Source organism: Lissotriton vulgaris, chromosome 6 (genome assembly GCF_964263255.1).
Source record: "Lissotriton vulgaris chromosome 6, aLisVul1.2, whole genome shotgun sequence".
Taxonomy (NCBI): Eukaryota; Metazoa; Chordata; class Amphibia; order Caudata; family Salamandridae; genus Lissotriton; species Lissotriton vulgaris.
The window spans coordinates 323781351-323788491 of NC_141694.1; positions in this window are offsets into that span (position 1 = coordinate 323781351).

Sequence of the window (7141 nt, forward strand, 5' to 3'; positions counted from 1 at the left end):
ATACGTAAATATTTTCATTAAGAGATCACTACCCAGTGTGAATTAAAAACTGTGTGTAAAAAATACCTTGTGTTTTATGCTTTGTTTTGAATGTTTGTTTTTACTTTTTTACATTGTACTGTCGCATTCTGGGACCATTGTCCCCACGTACTGTCCTTTATCCAGGTCCCCCAGACTAGTCTTGGGTTTACCTTTCTTAGGTAATCAGCTCCAATGAGTATCACGCTAGACAGTGGGTCAGGCGCTATGCGAGCTGACCACAACTGCTGGGAAGATTCAGACCCCAAACATAAGCCAGGGGTAACACCACTTCAGAACAAGCCTTTTCAGGTGACAATGGTACGCACCTGCCTGACACGCATACATAGGATGAAATGAACGGCACCCATGTATTCCCCCATCCTGCCGCTGGTGGCATTCCCTAGAGGTCGGGCACACTACACGGAGCGAATGCTCTAGACATGTACAGAGAACTCATTGACAGATGTAGGCACACTTTATCTCAATGGACAACTGCAGACATTTTCAACATTGGCGGCTGATATGGGCCTCCCTGGAGGACAATTACTTTTGCATCGACAACTGCTCGAAAACTGTCGCAGAACGTGGCACTCGATCGACACAGAACCCCCCCCACACACCCGGTGATTCACATACTGTTACAGATGGGCCAGGGACGACACCTGATCACTTGGATATACAAAGCGATACAGACCCTTAATTCACCCACCCTTGCGCCCCTCGGAGAGAAGTGGGAAACTGAACTCCAAAGACTGAATGGGCTTGTGCCCTTGAGTTACCTAAAAAAGTGTCCTCAACTACCGCTTCAAAAGCATACAATTGCATATTCTGCACAGCGCATACCTCACCCCCAAGAAGCTTCAGCAATATTACCCAGATGGGTCCTTTATGTGCCCTTTTTGCCCAGAACCCAGTGCCTCTTTTAAACACATGTTTTGGGACTGGCCAGTACTCCGCATCTATTGGGCCACAATCCATGCCGCCCTCCTTGCAGTCACGGGGCTTCCGGACATACAAACAGAGGCATGCACACTGGGCACTAGCAAATGCCGCAAGAATATGAAAGTTGAGACACACTTTGCGTCCCTTGTGCTCCTTCTGGCCAAGCGGTGCATAGCAATGCATTGGAAGGCACCAGGGGGTCCTCCATTAGTGGCATGGGTGGGGGCAGTCAAAAAGTGGTGCTCTGCGGAGGAAGAGGTACTTCCATCTGAAGAGGTCAAGGGAACCCGCAAGCATCCTATATCTATGCCATGGGCCATGCTACTCCACTCCTTCCTGCAGGAAACATCAGATGCACCAGAGTCCCAGGCTACCCGCTCCTCCATAGCACAGGCACCCCCGCAGCAACTCAAGTTAGTCCCCTGATAGAATAGACACTTGATGAGCCAAGGCTAAAGGCCAAGAATGGACATTACACATATTACCCTTCTATTGACATTCCATGGTCCCTCCCCACCCTACGCATGCGCAACCTGAGACATAGCCAAAATGTAGTAATTAGGTGGCCCCTACCAAGTGGCGTAATATGAGACACAGTGTATCCCAGTTATGTCTCCCCAGTTTTTTCCAGTTTACATCATTAGCTGGCATGTAGCACCAACTTAAGTGTAGGGCTGGCAATGAGAGAGAAGCCCAACTCCCAGTACAGCTCACAGATTACCTTGCATGGACACAGAACCCGCCTCATCCATCTATCCGCATCAACATTGCCTTTCCAGAATTGTTAAGGGGGCGCAAAATACGATGTAATTGTATTCTATGGTAAGATGTAAAATAGATTAAAAATACATTCTAATGGATATTGATGCTATTGTACTGTACTGTCAAAAATGCCAATAAAAATTATTTTATAAAAATAAACACTTGATTCTTCCGCTGTAGTAATAGCAAACAGAGAAAGCTTACCCCCAATATGCAGTGGAGGGATTGCGACTCAGATACAGCATAACAAAAAGAGGCCAGCTGCCACCGTGCATCAATAAAGCCATCAGTCACACCCCAGTCCTTACTTTGTGGCCCCTGGGAAAATGTTTGCGAGTACCCATGATCTAGCAGGTGTTCAATATGAACTCCATATCTGTGTCGGTGCACAAATCCGTATCTCACAGACTTACCCAATGCTCTCCAACAGCTTGGACCAGGAGCAGTGTAGTCCCTGCACAGACTTTTATTTATTTATAGGTCTTAAGTCACACCGGTTCACTCTTCCTGGTGAAGGTCACAATCAAAGAATCCTTAGGTGGTTTTGGCCCTTCAACCTTTTAGATACACTGTGCACCACAGAAAAGGGAAAGAACATGCCAATGCAGATTTCCTGTCCAGGTATCCCTATGAACCTTTTCTTGTACACAAGAAAGTTAGGGAAGGGGGATGTGAGGGAATCCCCGGGAACAACCTTGCCAGTGACGACATGAACACCCCTCGACACACTTTATGGAGCCCTTACCGTCTGCAAGATGAAGATATACCAGGAACGCAGCCGCTAATAGAAGCCTCTTCCCTCCTCCCGCAGAACGCCGGAAGTAACCCGGAAGCGGTCCCTCGTGAAGGCGGGACAGGAAGTCACGGGGTCCAATCAGAAGCGCCGGCAGGAGGTCAGACTGGCAGAAAAAGGGCAGAAACAGGATGGAAGGTGCGTCAGCTGTGAAGAATCCAGGACTAGATGACTGAGAGACGGAGATACAGCCCTGGTGCAACGCCGACGCCAGAGTAGCTGAAACAAAAGAAGAAGAAACCCCGAGACGTGAAGCGAGGAGTGGTGGATCCCAGAGGACGTACGAGCCGCCACAACTCAGGAGGGTTGTGTCTCCCAGCGGTACATGAACGGGACAGGGGACTGAGGGGAGGGAAGGAGACTGTAACGGAAGGTAGGGGTGGGGGACGGGCGTTTTTAGCAGCACCCTACCATAGCTCCGAGTTATAGACCATCCCTGCTATAGCCTGTTTTGCCTTTTCCCTAAACTTCCTTACCTGACTTCCTGGTGTGACTGCATAAGTACCACCCTTCACAACTGTCCCTCTTGTACACGTGGGGATTTGGTGACAGTATACACTCAATTTAAAGAACCTATACTGACCGCTACCTTTCTTTTGTTTGTTTTTAGTTTATCTGGGACCCCAACAGCCCTGTAGAAACCAGTGATAGTTTCTGGGCCACTACAGACCGGAAGAAACCTGTAATAGGTTTCTAGACACCTGAAGAAACCTGTAATAGGTTTCTAGACACCTGAAGAAACCCGTAATAGGTTTCTAGACACCTGAAGAGACCCGTAATAGGTTTCTTGGACCCTACAGACCCACAACCTGTAGAAGAGAAAAACATCAAGTCCTGGGAAAACAGAATCCCTTTAAAGCTAATTCCCTCAAGAACTGTTTATTTGGGCTATCCTTGTGTTTCCAAAGTCTGGCCTTTACTTTCAATAAAATCCCAATATTGAACACATCCGGCCTCCTCGCTTCTGTTTCCGACCATCCCTCTGACAGTTCCTCAGGGCTCTGCTTTATCTCCCACCATGTTCAGTATTTATGTGACTCCTTTAGACAGTTTAATAAAGAACCACGGTTTCTCGCTTGTGTCCTACGCTGACGATACACAGCTAGTGGTGTCCGTAACAAACAACGTTGATGCTATGGCGGAACATTTTCGAAACTGCATCACAGATTTGATGATCTGGATGAACCGCATCTTTCTAAAACTAAATGCGGGTAAAACCGAAGTTGTGGAATTTGGCACAAAAGCATCTGTTTGGAGTCTACTATGGTGGCCCCCTGAAGCTGGAACATGCCCGGTGCCAGCATCCAAAGCCAGAAACCTTGGTTTCCTTATAGACAAATACCTCACTCTTGCCCCACAGATAAACCAGGTGTCTTCAGCCTGTTTTTTCACCTTGAAGGTCCTCCGGAAGATTTTAGCCTTTATCCCTTTTTCACTGAGGAAAACGGTGGTTGGAGCTTTAGTGCTGTCAAGTTTGGATTATTCCAATGCTTTATATCTGGGAGCGGGGGCAGCCCAGCTTTCCAAACTAAAATCCTTACAAAACACTGCCGTAAGAGTATTACTTAATCTTCCAAAGCACCACTCCATATTTGCCGGTGTAAAGCAATTACACTGGCTTCCTGTCAAACGACGGTGGATTTTAAGGCTTTGTGTATAGTTCACAAAGCAATTTACGGAGGAAGGGTATTTGATCTACAAGCTCTCCTCCCTCGCTACAATCCATCGCGCTGTCTCAGATCCTCTAATGCGGGACTGGAGTTATGTCCTAAGATAAACAGAGTGAGGTGGCAGGGGAAGCTTTTTTCATACTTAGCTGCAAAACTGTGGAATTCACTTCTGACACCACTCCGACTTCAACCAAGCAGAATACTTTTTAGGCAGCAAATCAAAACATTGCGTTACTCTCAATGCTAACCGGTCAAGTTGCACCTGCCTGTACTTTATCTCAGCGCCAAGACGCCTCAGCAATAGTGCGCTTTATAAATGTCTAGTCAGTCAGTCAGTCATAAAGTTTTATATAGTTCGAACATGGTCCCGAAGGATATCAGAGCCCTTTACAATTTGAGGGAAAGGAAGGTAATAGTAGTACTACAATCATCAGAGGGGGTACCAACCTGGACGAATCACATATGCATATAAAACAAAAAGGTTACAATCGAAAGGGACAATAAGGGTAAGATAAACAACTGGAACATAGTGAGCTGGGAGGGGAGCAAGTGAATAGTAAAGCAGAATAACACCAAACTCAGTACTTAGGGTGTAGATCCAAGCAGTAGAGCAGAGGATCTGAGACCCTTTCAAGGTAGGAACTTGTTCATAAGGAAACTTTTTACTTCCAATTTGAAGGTAACCTTGGAGGAGACTCTGCGTTTTTCCGGTGGGAGAGAGTTCCAGATCTTTAACGCAGAGCCAGAGAAAGCTTGGTGACACGTTCTCTTTCTGCGAAAGATCTGAGGTTTCAGGAGAAGAGGTTTAGCACTCCGAGAAGGGCTGCCCTCTCCTGATATTTCTAGCTTTTGGGCTAGATAACTGGAGGTCTTGAAGTGGACGGCTTTGTGAGATAGACATGCAATCTTTAGCTGAATTCTAGCTTCACAGGGCAACCAATTTAGGGATTTTAAGACTGTGGAGATGTGCTTGTTTCTTTTGGTCCCCATGACCAATCTGGCCACTGCATTAAGTGAGGCCCTTGGTGGGGCCAAGGTATATTTGGGGAGGCCACAGAGTGTAGCACTGTCATAGTCTAGCCTTGGCAAAATAAGCGCTTGGACCACTTGCTTGAAGTCAGCTTGTGGGAGGAAAGGTTTGAGATTCCTGAGTATCCTCATAAGGTGATTCACTCCATTACACACATTGCTGACAAGAGTTTTCATGTTCAGATGCTTGTCTAGGCTGAGTCCGAGAGATTTGGCTGAGTCAACAATGAAGGGGGAGCAGTTGAACGCAGTGAGGTGGTTCATCCAGAGGTCTATCTTGGGGTATGTGATTCTGGGGAGAAATGAGAAGGAATTCTGTTTTGGAGGTGTTTAGCAAGAGGTGGTTCTCAGTTAACCAGTATCATCTGCATACATATGGAAGAGAATGTCAGCAGAGTTTAGAGCATTAGCTAAAGGTTCCAAGAATAAATTGAAGAGTATAGGGGATAGGGCGGACCCTTGGGGGACGCCCATGGATACTAGTGATGGCTGTGAGAGAGAGTGGTTTGCCTTAACTCTTTGGGATCTGTGGTGGAGGAAGGACGACAACCATTGCAGCACCGAACCAGAAAGGCCCATCCTGTGCTTCAAAATGGATATGAGGTTGTCATGATTAACAGTGTCAAACACTGAGGAAAGATCCAGGAGGATAAGGAGGCAGGATTCATTTTTGTTGAGCATTTTTAAAAGGTCATCCATAACGTACATGATAGCGGATTCTTTGCTGTGCCCACTCCGGAAGCCAGATTGGTGTTGATCCAGGAGATGGAAATTCTCGATATGGGCACTGAGTTGAGATTGGACACATTTTTCTAGGAATTTGGCAAGGGTGTTGATGTTAGAGATAGGACGAAAGTTGTTAAGGCCCGTACTATCAGCTGTAGGCTTTTTCAGGATAGTTGTTACCTGAGCAGCTTTTAGACAAACCGGGATCGTACCTTGTGCAAGAGACGCATTGACAATCTTTGCCCAGATGGGGGTGAGGAGCTCCTTCAGTTCTTTGAAGATGGACGGGTCGCTAAAATGATTAGATGGGTTGATACTCTGAAGAATCTTGTTGGTATCTTTTTCGCTGAGGGAGTGAAGGTGTCCCATGAGGCATTGTTCTTTGTGCTCAGGCGGGTCGGTTCAAACTTCTCTGATGAAGGTCGAAGGGGACGCCGACCCCCCAGCTAGCAAGAGCGCCTTCCTGGAGTCAAGATCAATATTGATGAGTCTGGATTTCTCACCTTGACTTTGGAGACGGAGTGGTTTGATGTTTCCACCAATTGTTGTTTCACCAGCTCAAAAAGTTTCTTGGGGCGATTAGCGGCTTGATTAAGTTGGGATCTGAAGTAGTCGGCCTTAGTAATCTTGATTTGTTTGTTATAGGAGTTCTAAGGGTTGTTAATTGGTCCAAGGATGGATTCATTTTTCAGGAACGTTCAACTGCCCTGAGGTGGCGTTCTCCATGTTTAAGTTGTCATTAAACCATGATTTTAAAATTTTAGTTGAGGCGTTTTTTTGTTGGAGTGGAGCAATGGAATTCATGATGCTAGAAATAGTAGTTGTAGAAGTTGGTGAGTGCATGTACCTCGGTCATGTCAACTTGTGGAAAGAGGGCAGATATACAGTGGGTTGCTAGATCAGCTGTATTGATATTTCTGAGGTCCTTTTTCCAAATCTTTGATTTTGCTGGTTGATCCTTCCTCAGAGAGACTTCCAAGTTGATAAAAAAGAAGATGCTATGATGATCGGACCAATCGCACGGGGAAATGGTGTTCAGTGTGATGGTGTGACCTTTGGAGATGATATGGTCCAGAATTTCTTCTTTATTATGGGTTGGATGGTCACAGTGTTGGATCAGTTCATGATCATTTAAGAATGATTTGAGGCATGTAATAGCTCGGTCATTGAGGTCGGACCAGTGCAGGTTGAAATCACC